This window comes from Schistocerca cancellata, unplaced genomic scaffold (assembly GCF_023864275.1).
Source record: "Schistocerca cancellata isolate TAMUIC-IGC-003103 unplaced genomic scaffold, iqSchCanc2.1 HiC_scaffold_1132, whole genome shotgun sequence".
NCBI lineage: Eukaryota > Metazoa > Arthropoda > Insecta > Orthoptera > Acrididae > Schistocerca > Schistocerca cancellata.
Window position 1 is genome coordinate 2890988 of NW_026047131.1, and position 19981 is coordinate 2910968.

General features: G+C 42.9%; 1 protein-coding gene across 1 annotated transcript in view; it reads left to right on the forward strand.

Annotated features, from left to right (window-relative positions):
* LOC126159397 (peroxidase-like) overlaps positions 1-19981 on the forward strand; it is a 356870-nt gene that overhangs the window by 127254 nt on the left and 209635 nt on the right. Inside the window, exon 3 of the mRNA XM_049916512.1 lies at positions 7506-7559. The gene's annotated coding sequence lies outside the window, so the exon portion shown is untranslated. The remainder of the gene's footprint in view (positions 1-7505; positions 7560-19981) is intronic.

The window sequence follows — 19981 nt, forward strand, 5'->3', positions numbered from 1 at the left end:
CAGTTATTGTACGCCCATGTCATACCAGCTCGCCGCCAAGCTGTTCAGAAAGTTATGAACCTCTTCATTCACCTCGTCATCGGAGCTGTATCGCTGGGACCACAATTATCGCTGACAGGTACTGTGAGAGTCTGAAAAAAAACTCAAACGGGCAATTCAGAACCGGAGAAGAGGAATGTTGGGCAAGGGCGTACACATCCTCCATGACAACGCTCGCCCACACATCGCTCGGCAAAACGTTGCCCTCCTGCAACAGTTTCAGTGGAACACAATCACCCACCCACCGTGTAGCCCTGACTTTGCGCCCAGTGACTATCACCTGTTCCCTAGGTTAAAAGAACATTTGGCTGGAAAGCGATTCAGCTCCACGACGAGGTGAATGAAGAGGTTCATAACTTTCTGAACAGCTTGGCGGCGAGCTGGTATGACATGGGCATACAAAAACTGCCACAGCGTCTACAAAAATGCATCGAAAGAAATAGTAATTATGTGGAAAAATAGCTAAACGTTCCAGCTGTAAACAGATGTAAACCATTGTAGAAATAAACAGGTCTTTGTACTTATAAAAAAATAGGAGACCTTACTTTTGGTATTACCATCGTATAAACAGCGTGAATCAATTAGGACGTAACACCCCTTTTATTTCGTGAATGGTTACACATATCGAAATGCGGTTTTCGTAAAACTATTAGAGCGTTGAGGAGAACGTATGTTTCTGTTCGGGTAATGTATTTAGCGCTGGTATCAACGGAGATATTAAACCAAATACGTTTTCCTAAGTCGAACTTTTTATAACTGCATTCGATAGCTCTTGAGAAGAAAATTACAGGCACATACCGTTTGTTAATGTTAAGGATGGGAACTGTCGTAAGAAATTCGAGAAATGCCCGAGGATGTGAGAGCATGGAGGCCGGGAACGGCATTTGCGGTGCAAACACTGCCAGGCTGGCGTTTCGGAACAGGCTGCGTAGTTGTATACTGTGAGGAAGGCCTGCGCTACGAGAATAAAGCTTTATTTGCCCTTGAACCAACTTACGACCTAGGTGCAGCTTTGCCTACGAATCTTGTGTCCGGAAATATGACATAGGCTCGGATCTAGCGTATCGCAAAGGGCTTAGGAAAACTATTTCACTTTTGTGTATCTTGCCAGATTTACGTGAGATGAAACAGTGAAATCAATTGTTCATTCTTCAAAAATAAAGAGGTCTTATAAGCTGCGAAAAGCAACCACAGTATTAAATATCTGAATGTTAGAAGAAAGATCTGACATATCTTTTCCTGTACGTGGCTGCGTGCTTCTTAGAGGTAAAATACATGCTGTCGGACAACTGTGTCCTCCTACACTGCTCTAAATTATATCGCTAGGGATACATTCGTCGAACTAAACATTTTATTAAAATAACTTTGGTTACCACCTGTACACCACAAAATAAATATTCTTCTTAACGAAACGCAAGCGCGTAATGACAGTATTATCAGCTACGTGCAATACTCGATGTCGACTTATTTGACAGTGCAGAGCAATTTCGTACACAAGTAAAGCAAATAAACAATTTTCTAACAATGGTTTGGTAAGCACACAAATCACATAACATAAATTTTGTCTTCAAAAAAAAATATATATATATATTCTTTATTTAAGCATGTGTTCAAACTGTTGACCATAGAAAGATACGCACATTTGCAACCGCCGTTCGAGAGAACAGTGAATTACAGTGGATGATATGGTAGAAGATGCACTGACGATTCGACGACACACATCATCTGGCGTAGTCGGAGCTCCACCATAGTCTGCATCTTTGATTGCTCCCCAAAGAAAGAAATCAAGGTGAGCCGAACAGGGGGACCTCGCAGGCTATTTGACAACAAAACTCCGTCCCATCCAACGTCCAGGAAAGTTCTGATTCAGTATTTGCATAGCAACACGGGACGAGTGAGCTGGCCATTGTCACGTTGCAGCCACATACCCTGTCAAACATCCAAGTTTAACTCTTCTAGAAGGACAGGCAGAATTTTCGTCGGAAAGTGTGCGTGCAAATGCCTGAGATGAAGTAAAGCACCACAATGTAATTTCCTATGATACTGCACCATGTGTTCACACTCCACGGCCTTTGACGTTGCACCTGAAGAAGCCAGTGTGGATTTTCGGCTGCCCAGTGGTGCACGTTATGGAAATTTCCATTAGCGTGGTTAGCAAACGTCGCCTCATCGGTAAAGAGCACACGTTCGAAGAACGTAGGGTCTGCTCTCAGTTGCTTAAGGGCAAACAGATAAAACTGTGTACGACGTTCGAAATCACGGTCGTCGAGTGTCTGACGTAGTGACAGCTGACAGGGATGGGATATCTGTCAATCTATAAAAAAAAAAAAAAACTCCATTCAAGGCGCGTGACCACACCGGTGCCGTCGAGGGGTGTACAAGCCAGGGGCGTCAGAAATTAAAAAATTAAAGTCGTGTTTTTTATAATTGGCGCCTGAACTTGATAAAGTGATCTGAGAACTACCTTCCGACACCTTTTTTTACATTACATTAAAATTTATTGTCACTGAAAAAGAGAAATATTTAAGCTTTCAGGAAAAGTTGTTTTTTCGCGTTACTCTATATTTATCACGCCATATCTCCTAAACTGTGTGTCGCACAGCAAAATAATTTTATAATTGCCTTCATTACTATATGTTGATGACGTCTGCCAATTGTCTGCCCAATAGAGTCAGTAATAGTGAAGCAATAAATTAAAATCTCACGTCTGATGCAGAACTTTTACCAAATCATCATCCGAAATATAGTAAGCGACAAACTTTTCCCCTTTGAATTTTTTTGTGGGGGTGTAAGCGATAAAAGTTTCATATAGGTTTGAATTTAATTTTGTAGTTTGTTCGAATGCGATGGGTGCAACCGTTTGTCCTTTATGAGCGATGCATTGTGCGGTTCGCAGGCGCGGCGCTCAGTCAGTGTGGCCGTCTGAGTTGCAGGTGTGAGCTCGTTAGTGGGTGTTGTGCAGCCGCGATTTTAGGATATCTTAAGTTCATGTGTAAATGCGCTTGAAAGACTAGTTGTTGATTATTAGAGTAAGTATATCTGTTTGTAGTCATGCTGAGCATTCACTGTTTACGTGTGAATCCAATAGCATGGTTTCTTATTTTATATATTCCCTTATGTCATTAGCATCACATACGGCTGTCCTCATTATGTCATCCACGGATTCAGCGAGCGAGGTCGACGTGTCAGTTCTGAGTCTACCAAAGAAGCGAGCAAAGAAGAAATCATTAAGTTCTCCTGAGAAGCACATGGTGCTTAATGTGTATAAAACGGAACTGTTACATCCAGAGCAGTCGATGAGTGACATTGTTTCGAAAACAGCTGCAGCTACAGGTGTTGCACATTCTTCAGTGTATCGTGTGATGAGTGAGTACAAGGCCACACACTCTTTGAAGTCTCCAAAGAAAGGAAAATTACGACAGAAACTTTCTGAAAGTGTTGATGACTTCGATAGAAATGCGATACGAAGGAAAGAACACGATTTTTTTTTCGTAAGGAATTGCCAACAATTGGCAAAGTGCTTACAGTCGTGAACGTAGATGCAGATATGGGCAATTTTCGGTGAACTACATTTTATAAGTTATTGAGAGAAATGAATTTCAAATATGTCCGGCGTGGGCGCGATAGCATGGTAATAGGCAGGGATGACATGGTTTTATGGAGGCGGCGTTATCTTCGAACCATTGAACGGTTGAGAGATGAAAGCAGACCCATTTACTATTTGGACGAGACGTGGGTGAACGCAGGACATACCCGAAGTTACGTCTGGGTAGATGACACTATAAATTCCTCAAAACAAGCGTTTCTGTCCGGATTATCCACCGCAAGCAAGGGCCCATCGGGTAAAGGCAAACGTCTGATTATCGCACACATTGGCAGCAAAGCAGGGTTCGTTGAAGAATGCTTGTGGACTTTCGAATCCAAGAAAAGTGGAGATTATCATGAGGAGATGTGCGCCGAAACCTTCGAGAAGTCGTTTCAAGATGTTCTTCCTCGGATTCAGGTAAAATGCAGTTATTGTTCTTGATAACGCGCCGTACCATTCTCGGAGAAAAGAAAAAGTGCCCAATGCGAATTCCAATAATCACGAAATATCAGAGTGGCTAAAATCTAAAAGCATCGATTTCGAAGACGGTATGTTGAAGAAAGAACTTTTAGATATAGTTAAAAATCACAGGAGAGCGCACAACGAATATGCAATAGATGAAATGGCGAAGAATGCAGGGAAAACTGTTCTCAGAATTCCTCCGTACCACTGTGAATTAAACGCCATCGAGTTAGTGTGGACAGAATCAAAGGCTATGTTGCAGCGAAAAACAAAACATGCAAAATGCCGGAAGTTAAAGTACTGCTAGAAGAAGCAGTAAGAACAGAGACTGCACAGGATTGGAGCAAGTGCGTCCTCCATGTCGTAGAAAAAGTGGAAACTCGAATGTGGAAATTAGACTGCATTATAGAGGAGAGAGAGGAGCGGTTTGTTATAAACCTCAATGAAAACAGTTCGACAGAGTGAACCTTGTTTCGTCCTTTGTCATTATTATTACTGGTATTGTTATTAAAATTAACACTTAATTGTGTTTGAATGGAGCGTTTTGTTAGCAACCTGAATGACAGTAAAACTGCTTCGACACAATGAACTCAGTTTAACATTATTTTAACATTACTGTTAAATTTATTTCGTACATTGTTGCCCAGGTTTCTCAAGGTCCGCTGTGACAGCTCGGCAGCCAGCCGAACGCCGCCATCTGCAAAGCGTGCGCCAAGGATTTTCCACACCCCTACGTATCACGTGAACACCGAATGCTTTCTCTGGAAACAAGCGTAGTCACTCACGTGACACTGTTTATGTTTCGTCCCAGCTCTCGGTGAATAGACTGTAGGATGCGGATGACACTCGTCTTGCTGATTCCACGTTCCTTGGAAATGTGTCTCGTACCACTGTGCGGATTCATTAGCGTCTTGGCCAGAACGGCTTCTGCGTCTTCTCTCTCAGTTGCAGTCTCCTTTCTTGTCCTCTTTTTGACGTTCAAACAGCCTGTCCGCACTGGCGTCTTAATAATTCGTGCAATTGCCTGGCTCGTCGCACCGATCCGGATAGATAGCCCTAAACTGCTGTACTGTTTTAACGGCATTTCTTTTACATTCACCGTATAATAGTTGCAATCCACTTCTCCTCATTGGTGTACACGTCTGCACGCAGCGAATGTTGAGGAAGAAACGAGTGGCACGCAGTGCAGACTAGTAGACAGGCGAGTGTGTTGACATTCTGACACAGCGTAGCACGAGAGCTCTGCTTCGCAGTGTTTGCACCCCAAACGCCGATTCCAGCCACCGTGCTCTCAAATTCTAGAACATTTCTCGATTTTTTTTTTACAACAGCTTTCAACGTCAACATTAATAAACCCTTTATCACTAACTGTCTCCTCAACACCTGTTTATTTATTTATTTATTTATGCATTTATTTTACCTGGCAAGATTAGGGCCTTCAGGCCCTCTCTTACACCTAACCAGGCATACTCAGATTCAACAAATTTCAGTTTCTACAGAACATTAAGGACATATAATGTTGTGGACTGACAAGACAGCCAGTCCACAGTGACGGGTAACCGAAAGGCACGCGTACACACACGCCGGCTGGCGTGAGGTCTGAAACAGGATACTTAATGAATGCTATAAAGAAAAGTACGTAGCTCCTCGAATACTTAACTTTATTCCATCATTGTGGTACATCGCTCCTGACGATACAATTGAGAGTCTTTAAATACAAGCACTGTAAGGCTAATGGCGCCTTGCTAGGTCGTAACCATGGACTTAGCTGAAGGCTATTCTAACTGTCTCTCGGCAAATGAGAGAAAGGCTTCGTCAGTGTAGTCGCTAGCAAAGTCGTCGTACAACTGGGACGAGTGCTAGTCCGTCTCTCTAGACCTGCCGTGTGGTGGCGCTCGGTCTGCAATTACTGACAGTGGCGACACGCGGGTCCGACATGTACTAATGGACCGCGGCCGATTTAAAGCTACCACCTAGCAAGTGTGGTGTCTGGCGGTGACACCACATATAACATGTTATACAGTATTAATGTTAAAGAAAAAAATAGAGATTATAAAACTAGTACAATGATAATTATAACAATCAAAAAATAATTATAACAATCAAGAATAATAATAATAATAGTAATGACTATGTATAGGAAAGTAAACATATTTTTCTTTTACGAATGTCAGTCCTATTGCTAGTTGGGAATTTTCTCGTTATATTCTTGCAGCTTGTGAGTTATTCTCATCAAGCAGAGACATAAGACGATAGAATGGGGTGAAAGAGATATAGAAGAGGTAGATAGGTTAGAGGAAGAGATATAGAATGGTAAAATTCGAAGCTATGATGGAGAGGAGAAAGAAAGAGATGAGAGGGGCACAACAATGGTGGCTATTTCGTCCCTTATATGTGAGTTTTGAGTTGCCTCTTGAATGCTGAGTGGTTCTCGATAAGACGCAGATCACAGGGGAGCGCGTTCCGTAGTCGTATGGCTGAGATGGAGAATGATACGGAGACAGATTTTGTGTTATGTAAAGGTATAGCCAAGATGCTAGACGTATCCGATCTGGTATTGCGGTTGTGGAATGATGATAGGTGTTTAATGTGAGAAGATAAGTATTGGGGGCACCAGTGACTAAGAAATCGATGAAGTAAGCACATCGTGTGGAGATCGCGTGCCTTATGTGGGCGTATCCAACCTAGCTGGGAGTATGAAGGACTGATATGATCATACAACCGTATATTGCATACGTATCTAACGCAAGCATTCATCACTAGCTCGAGGCATCTCGAATTTTCACTGTTTGTGCCGTGTTGAACTACATCACAGTAGTAAAGATTAGGCAAGACTAGTGTTTGGACTAATTTTTGTTTAACATGGGTTGGAAATATTTTTCTAAATTTTTGAATTGCATGTAGGGAGGAGAGCGATTTCCGGCAAGCTGTGACTGTTTGTTCTTCCCAGTTTAGGTGTTCATCCAAGATTATTCCAAGGTCTTTTACTGTTTAATGCCGTTCCATTTTGGAAAACGTATTTGCTTCAATATACCCGTTTATACCAGCGCTAAAAACATTAACCAAACAAAAATACACGTTCCCCTCGAACCTTTAACATTTGCCGAAAACTGCGTTTTCAAATGTGTAACAGTTCAGGAATTAAAGGGGGTGTCTATGTCTCACGTGATTCATCCTTTTCGTAAGGAACGGAAAAATTAGTCTCATTACCTCTTTCTCTAGGGTTCATATACGGTGTTTTGATCAAAGATTAACCTGTTACACGAAGATAGCAGAAAGACAACACTTAAGTTGCAATGATGTGTGTATTGACAGCAGACTGCATTAATGTTAACACACAGCGAACCTTCTTTGTATGTACACACGAACCCAACTGCAGTGCCTATTTTTCAACTTAACGTTATTTCTTGTATTTCAGATCGCTGCTACTTCACTCTACGTCAACACCGAAGACATCGTACAGACCTATTGGGTAAGTCCGAAACCGTAAACACGTACATAGAACATTAAAAATACGTACTATTTATTTTATTTATTCTGGAAAGAACAGTGCCAAAATCCTTGTCATACACCTAACCAGGCATTGTTCATATCTCACACATGCTCAGTGTCCGCTGCTTCGCTCGCGTAGACTGTATGGCCTTCAGAGATTTTTTCGTTTTTGTTTAATCGAATTTTGATGTTGTTCACAAACTGCAACACCTTCTAAGCTTTTCACGCTAATTAAGGCCGTATAATCATGGTCTTCGCCGAATGTACTTATACCCAAAAAGCGATTCTCGTATCTTGAGTCAAAGTTTTTGTCAATCAGCCCTTTGGCTTGGAGATATTTCCATAGCAACTTGCAGCCCGTAGCAAATATTTCTTTATATCTAACCGAAAAGTGAAATACCAATTTTCGTAAATTTAACTTTAAAATTTTTAACGTACAGAAGTATTTTCAAAAAAAAATTTCATCCTTATTGCACCCCGTTAGTTCTTCAGTAATTATTTAATTTCCCACATACGAGTAATCTCACCCACTACTTTACCCCCACAATAATTGAAATTCAAAAAATGCTGAAACGTTTTTTTACTTTCTGACTGAGAAACCAGATACCTGTTTTCGTACTTCTAGTTTCAAAATTCCTTTAATAGCGACATACTTTCAAAAAGCCTTTCATCCTCTATTCCATATCCTTAGGAATGGAATTTCTGTCCTTTCTTAGACTGCAATATAAGATCCACACCCTGTCCAAAATTCAAGTTTCTATCAGGTATACATGCCGACGTCGCAAGCTGAAGATGAACAGATAGAGAAAGTGTATGAGGATATTGAAAGAGTAATGCAGTATGTAAAGAGAGTCATGGGCGACTGGAATGCAGTTGTAGGGGAAGGAGTAGAAGAAAAGGTTACAGGAGAATATGGGCTTGGGACAAGGAATGAAAGAGGAGAAAGACTAATTGAGTTCTGTAACAAGTTTCAGCTAGTAATAGCGAATACTCTGTTCAAGAATTACAAGAGGAGGAGGTATACTTGGAAAAGGCCGGGAGATACGGGAAGATTTCAATTAGATTACATCATGGTCAGACAGAGATTCCGAAATCAGATACTGGATTGTAAGGCGTACCCAGGAGCAGATATAGACTCAGATCACAATATAGTAGTGATGAAGAGTAGGCTGAAGTTCAAGACATTAGTCAGGAAGAATCAACACGCAAAGAAGTGGGATACGGAAGTACTAAGGAATGACGAGATACGTTTGAAGTTCTCTAACGCTATAGATACAGCAATAAGGGATAGCGCAGTAGGCAGTACAGTTGAAGAGGAATGGACATCTCTAAAAAGGGCCATCACAGAAGTTGGGAAGGAAAACATAGGTACAAAGAAGGTAGCTGCGAAGAAACCATGGGTAACAAAAGAAATACTTCAGTTGATTGATGAAAGGAGGAAGTACAAACATGTTCCGGGAAAATCAGGAATACAGAAATACAAGTCGCTGAGGAATGAAATAAATAGGAAGTGCAGGGAAGCTAAGACGAAATGGCAGCAGGAAAAATGTGAAGACATCGAAAAAGATATGATTGTCGGAAGGACAGACTCAGCATACAGGAAAGTCAAAACAACCTTTGGTGACATTAAAAGCAACGGTGGTAACATTAAGAGTGCAACGGGAATTCCACTGTAAAATGCAGAGGAGAGAGCAGATAGGTGGAAAGAATACATTGAAAGCCTCTATGAGGGTGAACATTTGTCTGAGGTGATAGAAGAAGAAACAGGAGTCGATTTAGAAGAGATAGGGGATCCAGTATTAGAATCAGAATTTAAAAGAGCTGTGGAGGACTTACGGTCAAATAAGGCAGAAGGGATAGAAAACATTCCATCAGAATTTCTAAAATCATTGGGGGAAGTGGTAACAAAACGACTATTCACGTTGGTGTGTAGAATATATGAGTCTGGCGATATACCATCTGACTTTCGGAAAAGCATCATCTACATAATTCCGAAGACGGCAAGAGCTGACAAGTGCGAGAATTATCGCACAATCAGCTTAACAGCTCATGCATTGAAGCTGCTTACAAGAATAATATACAGAAGAATGGAAAAGAAAATTGAGAATGCGCTAGGTGACGATCAGTTTGGCTTTAGGAAAAGTAAAGGGACGAGAGAGGCAATTCTGACGTTACGGCTAATAATGGAAGCAAGGCTAAAGAAAAATCTAGACACTTTCATAGGATTTGTCGACCTGGAAAAAGCGTTCGACAATATAAAATGGTGCAAGCTGTTCGAGATTTTGAAAAAAGTAGGGGTAAGCTATAGGGAGAGACGGGTCATATACAATATGTACAACAACCAAGAGGGAATAATAAGAGTGGACGATCAAGAACGAAGTGTTCGTATTAAGAAGGGTGTAAGACAAGGCTGTAGCCTTTCGCCCCTACTCTTCAATCTGTACATCGAGGAACAATTATGGAAATAAAAGAAAGGTTCAGGAGTGGAGTTAAAATACAAGGTGAAAGGATATCAATGATACGATTCGCTGGTGACATTGCTATCCTGAGTGAAAGTGAAGAAGTATTAAATGATCTGCTGAACGGAATGGACAGTCTAATGAGTACACAGTATGGTTTCAGAGTAAATCGGAGAAAGACGAAGGTAATGAGAAGTAGTAGAAATGAGAACAGCGAGAAACTTAACATCAGGATTGATGGTCACGAAGTCAGTGAAGTTAAGGAATTCTGCTACCTAGGCAGTAAAATAACCAATGACGGATGGAGCTATGGCAAAAAAGGCATTTCTGGCCAAGAGAAGTCTACTAATATCAAATAACGGCCTTAATTTGAGGAAGAAATTTCTGAGGATGTACGTCTGGAGTACAGCATTGTATGGTAGTGAAACATGGACTGTGGGAAAACCGGAACAGAAGAGAATCGAAGCATTTGAGATGTGGTGCTATAGACGAATGTTGAAAATTAGGTGGACTGATAAGGTAAGGAATGAGGAGGTTCTACGCAGAATCGGAGAGGAAAGGGTGGAAAACAGTGATAAGGAGAAGGGACAGGATGATAGGACATCTGCTAAGACATGAGGGAATGACTTCCATGGTACTAGAGGGAGCTGTAGAGGGCAAAAACAGTAGAGGAAGACAGAGATTGGAATTCATCAAGCAAATAATTGAGGACGTAGGTTGCAAGTGCTACTCTGAGATGAAGAGGTTAGCACAGGAAAGGAATTCGTGGCGGGCCGCATCAAACCAGTCAGTAGACTGATGACCAAAAAAAAAAAAAATCTTTACTGCCGGCCGAAGTGGCCGTGCGGTTCTAGGCGCTGCAGTCTGGAACCGTAAGACTTAGAACTACTTAAACCTAACTAACCTAAGGACATCACATACATCCATGCCCGAGGCAGGATTCGAAACTGCGACAGTAGCAGCAGCGCGGTTCCGAACTGAAGCGCCTAGAACCGCTCGGCCACAACGGCCGGCTAGATTTAAGTGTCTGGAAGTCCTTTCTGAAATATTTGTAGGAAGTTTAGCCATTTATGGAAGTGAGACATGGACGATAAATAGTTTAGAGATGAAGAGAATAGAAGCATTTGAAATGTGATGCTCCAGAAGCATGCTGAAGGTTAGATGGGTAGATCATGTAACTAATGAGGGGCTATTGAACAGAATTGAGGAGAGAAATTTGTGGTAGAACCTGGCTAGAAGATGGGATCGATTGGTAGGTCACATTCTGAGGCATCAATGGATCGCCAATTTAGTAGTGGAGGGAATCATGGGGGGAAGGGGGTGGGGGAATCGTAGAGAGAGACCAAGAGGTGAATACACTAAGCAGATTCAGATGGAGATGATGAGGCTTGCACAGGATAGAGTAGCTTGGAGATCTGCATCAAACCAATCTTTACACTGAAGACCACAACAAAAACGTAAACAGCGTAAATAGTAGTAGTTATAGCAGAGAAAAGTATGGATGATTTAAAGCAGAAGAAGAAAGTTCAGTCGTAGGCAGCTTCATGTAAACTGAGACGCAGCAGTAAACGGGAGAGAGAGGGTGGTAGATTGAGAGAATCAGGAACGTGACTGAAAGCAAGTGGTGAGTGAGGGGGAAATGTTTAGAAACGAAAACAGAAAGAAGCGCAGATTGGAGAGTGTGGATAGGTTTGGTGTGCTGTTTGACAGGCAAAAACTGGCGAGATACGTTAATGTCTTAGAGAAATGGTCAGCTGCTTCTTGAATGCTACAGGACACTGAAGTGTGAGCAGAGAGTAGGGGCGTACGGCGGCAACAGGGAAGTAGCCTGCTAATGTCTTTCTTTGGCTGGGGTATGAGATAAATGAAATGACGTATTGCAATAGTGAGATGGTAGGTGGTTAATCTGTCTGATGCGAGGTACTGGGTTGTTTACCAACTGGGCTGCCGATGAAGCTTGTCTGGACGCTTCCGTCCTGTAGTGACTCTAGTGAAACATTTTTGTTTTCTCGAGCTAAATCTGAGTCTGCTGTTTGTGTGACAAGTCGGTGGAAAAGATGAGCTACGCGTCTGCCCACAGTCACCGCCTCGCTAGTCACAAGGAAATTCATGTTGCAGCTCTCCACGCAGTCTGCTCGTGGCACGAGAGTGATTTCCGCGAAGGAGTGAGTGTCATCTCTTCCGCTGCTCACTTCCTTACGTCGTGTTGACGTGCGGTAGGATACGATTGCAACGGTAAATGTGCTGCTTATAGTTTCTTGGATGTGAGCCATATCGGAAATTCCTACTGAGTCTGCAGCTAGTTAACTATTTAATTAGCAGGAGCTTCCAATAGTACCAGCTATGACGGCTTCTTCTCGTTCCATCCACATATGGAGTGACGAAACAATGATTGCTTAACTCTAGACATAGCGCTACGTACCTGCTTAATGCACTACTGGTCATTAAAATTGCTACACCACGAAGATGACGTGCTACAGACGCCAAATTTAACCGACACGAAGGAGATTCTGTGATATGCAAATGATTAGCTTTTCAGAGCATTCACACAAGGTTGGCGCTGGTGGCGACACCTACAACGTGCTGACACGAGGAAAGTTTACAACCGATTTCTCATACACAAACAGCAGTTGACCGGCGTTGCCTGGTGAAACGTTGTTGTGATGCCTCTTGTAAGGAGGAGAAATACGAACCATCACGTATCCGACCTTGATAAAGGTCGGATTGTAGCCTATCGCGATTGCGACTTATCGTATCGCGACATTGCAGATCGCGTTGGTCGAGATCCAATGACTGTTAGCAGAATATGGAATCGGTGGGTTCAGGAGGGTAATACTGAACGCCGTGCTGGATCCCAACGGCCTCGTATCACTAGCAGATGAGATGACAGGCATTTTATCCGCACGGCTGTAACGGATCGTGCAGCCATGTCTCGATTCCTGACTCACGTCTCGATTTGCAGAAGCATGTACTATAAGCTCGGAGACCATGGCTGCGGTTACCCTTGACGCTGCATCACAGACAGGAGCGTCTGGGTACACGAATGGCAAAACGTCATTTTTTCGGATGAATCCAGGTTCTGTTTACAGCATCATGACTGTCGCATCCGTGTTTGGCGACATCGCGGTGAACGGACATTGGAAGCGTTTATTCATCATCGCCATACTGGCGTATCCCCCGGCGTGATGGTATGGGGTGCCATTGGTTACACGTCTCGGTCACCTCTTGTTCGCGTTGACGGTACTTTGAAAGTGGACGTTACATTTCAGATGTGTTACGACCCGTGGTTCTCCCCTTCATTCGATCCCTGCGAAACCCTACGTTTCAGCAGGATAATGCGCGACCGCATGTTGCAGGTCCTGTACGGGCCTTTCTGGATACAGAAAATGTTCGACTGCTGCCCTGGCCAGCACATTCTCCAGATCTCTCACGAACTGAAAACGTCTGGTCAATGGTGGCCGAGCAACTGGCTCGTCACAATACGTCAGTCACTACTCTTGATGAACTGTGGTATCGTGTTGAAGCTGCATGGGCAGCTGTACCTGTACGCGCCATCCAAGCTGTGTTTGACTCAATGCCCAGGCGGATCGAGGCCGTTATTACGGCCAGAGGTGGTTGTTCTGAGTACTGATTTCTCAGGATCTATGCACCCAAACTGCGTGAAAATGTAATAACATGTCAGATCTAGTACAATATATTTGTCCAATGAATACCCGTTTATCATCCGCATTTCTTCTTGGTGTAGCAATTTTAATGGCCAGTAGTGTAGCTTGCTTGTCCCTCTTTGAAACGATGTCTACGCATAGACATGTGTATTGTGTGTATGTCAGCACGCTGTAGGTGTCGCCACCGGCTCCAACCTTGTGTGAATGCTCTGAAAAGCTAATAATTTGCATATCACGGCATCTTCTTCCTGTCGGTTAAATTTCTCGCCTGTAGCACGTCGTCTTCGTGGTGTAGTAATTTTAATGGCCAGTAGTGTATTAGTTCCTCCCGCATACACATCGCATAATGGAGATAACGAGAAAATTCGAGATGTTCTAATACAGATGCTTACCGGCAATCATTCTTCCCAAGCGCCATTCTCGAGTGGAACTTAGTGCTACCAGAAGTACCCCCCCCCCCCCCCCTCCGACACATAACTGTAGGTGGTTTGCAGAATATCTTGTGTATTTGGATGATTAATTCTATAAACATTAAGCGAGAACGATTTTACCACACGGAATGTCGGCATCATTAACATCACAGACTTACTGGTGGCCAGGCGCTTTTAGAAGTAGTATAGCCGGAAATAAAAGACACCACTGCCTTTGAGACGAGCCGGAAAACATGCTGCGGAAAGAATATTTCAGTGTCGGGTGTTTACATGATGATGTCCAGCTCGTGTATGTTGGGAGGGGCGTGATGCATCAGGAAGCAGTTGTGTGCAGCTGTCTGTTATCGCATGCTAGGCTAACAGGAGGCCGATATAAGAGCTGGTTTATCTGCCGCGGCCAGAAATAAACCACGGAGATACGTGCCGGCCGCCTCGCATTGAACCTGCCGTTGCTCATATCGACATGTTTACCATTTTCCCGTGGAGGTGTGGCTGTTTACTTCTCACGCGCAGAAGGCCGAATCGTTGTTACAAAATTATCGTCCCTCTGTACGGCAGTGCTAAATTTGTGTACTGCATTTCAACCTTATCTGCGTTGTTTTTCGTTGGTTTAACGAAGAGGGTGTGGCTTTTGTGAATGAGCGAGTGTCGTACGGTAAACACCAACATCTTATCTCACTTCCGAATGGTCAACTACGGGCCTGGTTCAGTAGAAATCATACATATTCGATGACAATGGCTCATTAAGATTGCAATGTCCCTGTGCGGCGCGAAGGTGACAACTGACGTTGTACTGTACAGTCGTGGACAAAACGAGCGAGACCCCTAGCCTTTTCGTTATGCTGATCCTGACAGCTTTAAAGTCTGCTACACAGCATAACAGACAAGGCGAGGAAGTGCTACCAACATACTATGCACAGGCGTGAAATTGAAAAACTATCCGAACTTTCTCAGACTGTTTTCAATCATCTCTAAGACTATACTAATGCTGATTAGTGTGTTAAACACAACACGTAAGGCCGGCCGTGGTGGCCGAGCGGTTCTAGGCGCTTCAGTCCGGAACCGCGCGTCTGCTACGGTCGCAAGTTCGAATCCTGCCTCGGGTATGGATGTGTGTGATGTCCTTAGGTTAGTTAGGTTTAAGTAGTTCTATGTTCTAGGGGACGGATGACCTCAGATGTTAAGTCCCATAGTGCTCAGAGCCATTTGAACCAATTTTGAACAACACGTGAATATAAGATATAAATGAAAGGAGAAACGCTAATTAGTATGAACTGTATTAATAAAATAGATGTTAGCTTATCGAGATAACATAACTGTTTTAGTAAGACAAAGTACCCCAGATCGTTACGAATTAGCAAAATATTATGCGCATTCGGCCGCGAAACGGTCTGTATCAACGTTCAGACCAGTCATACTGGACTCTAACATAGAACCTCACTTTTTTTACACCACCAAGGGACCGTACACCTCAGGAAGTGCGCCGGCCGGAGTGGCCGAGCGGTTAAAGGCGCCACAGTCTGGAACCGCACGACCGCTACGTCGCAGGTTCGAATCTACATCTACATCTACATTTATACTCCGCAAGCCACCCAACGGTGTGTGGGGGAAGGCACTTTACGTGCCACTGTCATTACCTCCCTTTCCTGTTCCAGTCGCGTATGGTTCGCGGGAAGAACGACTGTCTGAAAGCCTCTGTGCGCGCTCTAATCTCTCTAATTTTACATTCGTGATCTCCCCGGGAGGTATAAGTAGGGGGAAGCAATATATTCGATACCTCATCCAGAAACGCACCCTCTCGAAACCTGGCGAGCAAGCTACACCGCGATGCAGAGCGCCTCTCTTGCAGAGTCTGCCACTTGAGTTTGTTAAACATCTCCGTGACGCTATCACGGTTACCAAATAACCCTGTGACGAAACGCGCCGCTCTTCTTTGGATCTTCTCTATCTCCTCCGTCAACCCGATCTGGTGCAGATCCCACACTGATGAGCAATACTCAAGTATAGGTCGAACGAGTGTTTTGTAAGCCACCTCCTTTGTTGATGGACTACATTTTCTAAGGACTCTCCCAATGAATCTCAACCTGGTACCCGCCTTACCAACAATTAATTTTATATCCTGCCACGGGCATGGATGTGTGTGATGTCCTTAGGTTAGTTAGTTTTATGTAGTTCTATGTTCTAGGCGACTTATGACCACAGCAGTTGAGTCCCATAGTGCTCAGAGCCATTTGAACCATTTGAACCTCAGGAAGTGCGATACATTTCCGCTTACTATGTCTACTCGAGGTAAACGGGTTTTAAGAGTTGGGTAGACAGACAGACGGTCAAGAAAGAGACTAGTAGGATTCCATTTTTACCGATTTAGGTGACGAAATCCTAAGAACGAAATAGCTACGACAGTTACTGAAGATGAGGGCCGCATAAATAATTCCCCCTACTCTTTATTCGAAACGTTCTAGTTGCAGTCGATACAGCAGCATATTAACCGCAGCTACGCTTTCGAACCAAAACCCGTTTACAGGAATGCAAATAAAGTCCATTTGCCTATACACGTGGTAATTCAGATCCCAGTATTAATGCCAATGCGTCTTAGAAGTGCGAGCATTCCCATTGCTAGCTAGCTTAAGAAACACTTCGGCTAATGAACGTTTTCTCGCTGAGGCGAGTCTAATGGAGAATTCGAAACATTCTAGAATACGTTTGGCAGTTATGTCGCCGTCTATTTCCTGGGGTGGTGCAGAATTATCCTACTAAATTTACTCGCTAGTAACAGTATTTTGTTATAAACATGCCGAATGATTGTCACATGGACGGTGACATAAAGGTAGAAAATTCATGTTTTTGAGTCCAGAAAGCTCTATGCAACAGAAACAGCAAATCATTTTGCCATTTTCGTTGCGAAATAGCTGGCTTATTCGTGTCTGGGGCAATAATAGAGGGCTGTTTGCCTGGGTTGTCTGCTAGTGTAGTGAATGGTGTTTGCTACTGCAAGGGAGGTCTGATTTGTTTTCTGTTCTATCTCGATGGAGGCAGATAGACTATCAGTAAAACAATTTTAACAAATTCTCGCACCCCCAATACGTTTTATTTCTACCTTTATTATGTACCGGCGCCTTGTGGATATCGATATGAAACTCCTGTAGAATTTCATACTTGTTACTGCCTACTTTTTCCGCCTCTGTCAACAGCTGAATTGACTTGTGTGTGGCACTGAATGATTTTTGAACTGAATTTCGTTATGAATCTTCACGCATTGCTAAATTTGCACACTTTCATGGTAGGTCAGCAAAGGTAATCCACTATGACTGGTCTGAACATTGACACAGACCATTTCGCGGCCGAATGCGCATAATATTTTGCTACTTCGTAACGATGTGGGAACTTTGTCTAACTAAAACAGTTATGTTATCTCGATAAGCTGAAATTCATTTTCATTAGTACAGTTCATACTAATTAGCGTTTCTTCTTTCATTTATATCTTATATTTAGGTGTTGTGGTTAAGACGCTAATCAGCATTGATACGGTCTTACACACGATTGAAAACAGTCTGACAAATTTCGGATAGTTTTTCAATTTCACGCCTGTGCATAGTATGTTGGTAGCACTTCGTCGCCTTGCCTGTTATGCTGTGTAGCAGACTTTAAAGCTGTGCGGATCAGCATAACTAAAAGGGGAGCGGTCTCGCTCGTTTTGTCCACGACTGTACATCTACAACATACATGCTGGCTGAGGGTATCTCATACCAATACATTGATTTTTTTTCTCTGACTGCCTTCTTGTACCTATAAGCGCTTTAATCACGATTACTCATCATAACTAGGCAAGGTGTACGATCTTCGCACAGTCGTCTTGTAACACAGCTTCTATAAATTTACACAATAGGATTTCGGGAGAACTGAGTTGTCTTTCTTTCAAGAAATCACATTTATGCTCCTCGAGCATTCCTGTTACAATTTAGTATTGGCCACACCCACTTGCTAGAACCTTCGCAGCGTGTCTCTAACTCGTTCACGTCTGCTGTCACGGTTACTTGATATACAGGGTGATTCAAAAAGAATACCACAACTTTAGGAATTTAAAACTCTGCAACGACAAGAGGCAGAGCTAAGCACTATCCGTCGGCGAATTAAGGGAGCTATAAAGTTTCATTTAGTTGTACATTTGTTCGCTTGAGGCGCTATTGACTAGGCGTCAGCGTCAGTTAATGCTAAGATGGCGACCGCTCAACAGAAAGCTTTTTGTGTTATTGAGTACGGCAGAAGTAAATCGACGACAGTTGTTCAGCGTGCATTTCGAACGAAGTATGGTGTTAAACCTCCTGATATGTGGTGTATTAAACGTTGGTGTAAACAGTTTACAGAGAATGGGTGTTTGTGCAAAGGGAAAAGTTTTTGGTCCCTTTTTCTTCGAAGGTGCTACTGTAACTGGACTACAGTATCTGGAGATGTTAGAGAATTGACTGTTCCCTCAGCTCGAACAAGAAGCACAACAATTCATATTTCAGCAGGATGGAGCGCCACCACATTGGCACTTATCTGTCCGTAACTACCTGAACGTCAACTACCCGAGGCGATGGATCGGCCGCCAGGCAGCCCGTGATAGAGCACTTCATCACTGGCCTCCAAGAAGCCCTGATCTTACCCCCTGCGATTTTTTCTTATGGGGGTATGTTAAGGATATGGTGTTTCGGCCACCTCTCCCAGCCACCATTGATGATTTGAAACGAGAAATAACAGCAGCTATCCAAACTGTTACGCCTGATATGCTACAGAGAGTGTGGAACGAGTTGGAGTATCGGGTTCATATTGCTCGAGTGTCTGGAGGGGGCCATATTGAACATCTCTGAACTTGTTTTTGAGTGAAAAAAACCTTTTTAAATACTCTTTGTAATGATGTATAACAGAAGGTTATATTATGTTTCTTTCATTAAATACACATTTTTAAAGTTGTGGTATTCTTTTTGAATCACCCTGTATATTCCAAACATATAAAATGTTTATTTGACACCACAAACGGTCGTTCCTGCTGCCTTTGCTCCAGTTTACTGGTTTTAGCAAATTTTCGCAGTATTTGAAAGAAATGTGGTTGCAATTATTAATGCAGTTTTCCAGGTTTCTGATTACATTTGAAAAAATGTTCAAATGTGTGTGAAATCTTATGGGACTTAACTGTTGTCATCAGTCCCTAAGCTTATACATAACTTAACCTAAATCATCCTAAGGACAAACACACGCACACCCATGCCCGAGGGAGGACTCGAACCTCCACCGGGATCAGCCGCACAGTCCATCACTGCAGCGCCCCAGACCTCTCGGCTGATCCCGCGCGGCATTACATTTGAAAATTTCGTTGTTTTAGTGACTTGTGGCTTGACGACTGTTTGTGGTGTCACACCCTTGATGACAGCTACATCGAAATACAAATAAACTGGAATGATACTCTAGAATGTGTGTCGGACTAGCGCTACACTTTCCCAGAACCCTTGCAACAGACCTTATCCTTCCATTCGCCAGCCCTAATATTAATTCGCGTGATCGATATATTTCATACCTCTTAAATGTGATGTGCTTGGAATGTTCATGACTAATCTTGTAATCGGACGCTGTCGAAATTTCTTTTTGTTGTAGGCTTTATGTTCCATAACTTCAGACTTGTGTATTTAACTTAAATATTAGATAATTAGTGAAAGGTTATCCAGTATTTAGGATTCAGTTATTCGCCTTCTACACGGGGAAGACCCAAAACCCAACACATTACCGTGCCTAATGCAGTGTAAGAATAACAGTTCACTTTCAAAACAGATTCCAGTTTGGAATGGGGGCGACGTGATTTACTTCTTTTTA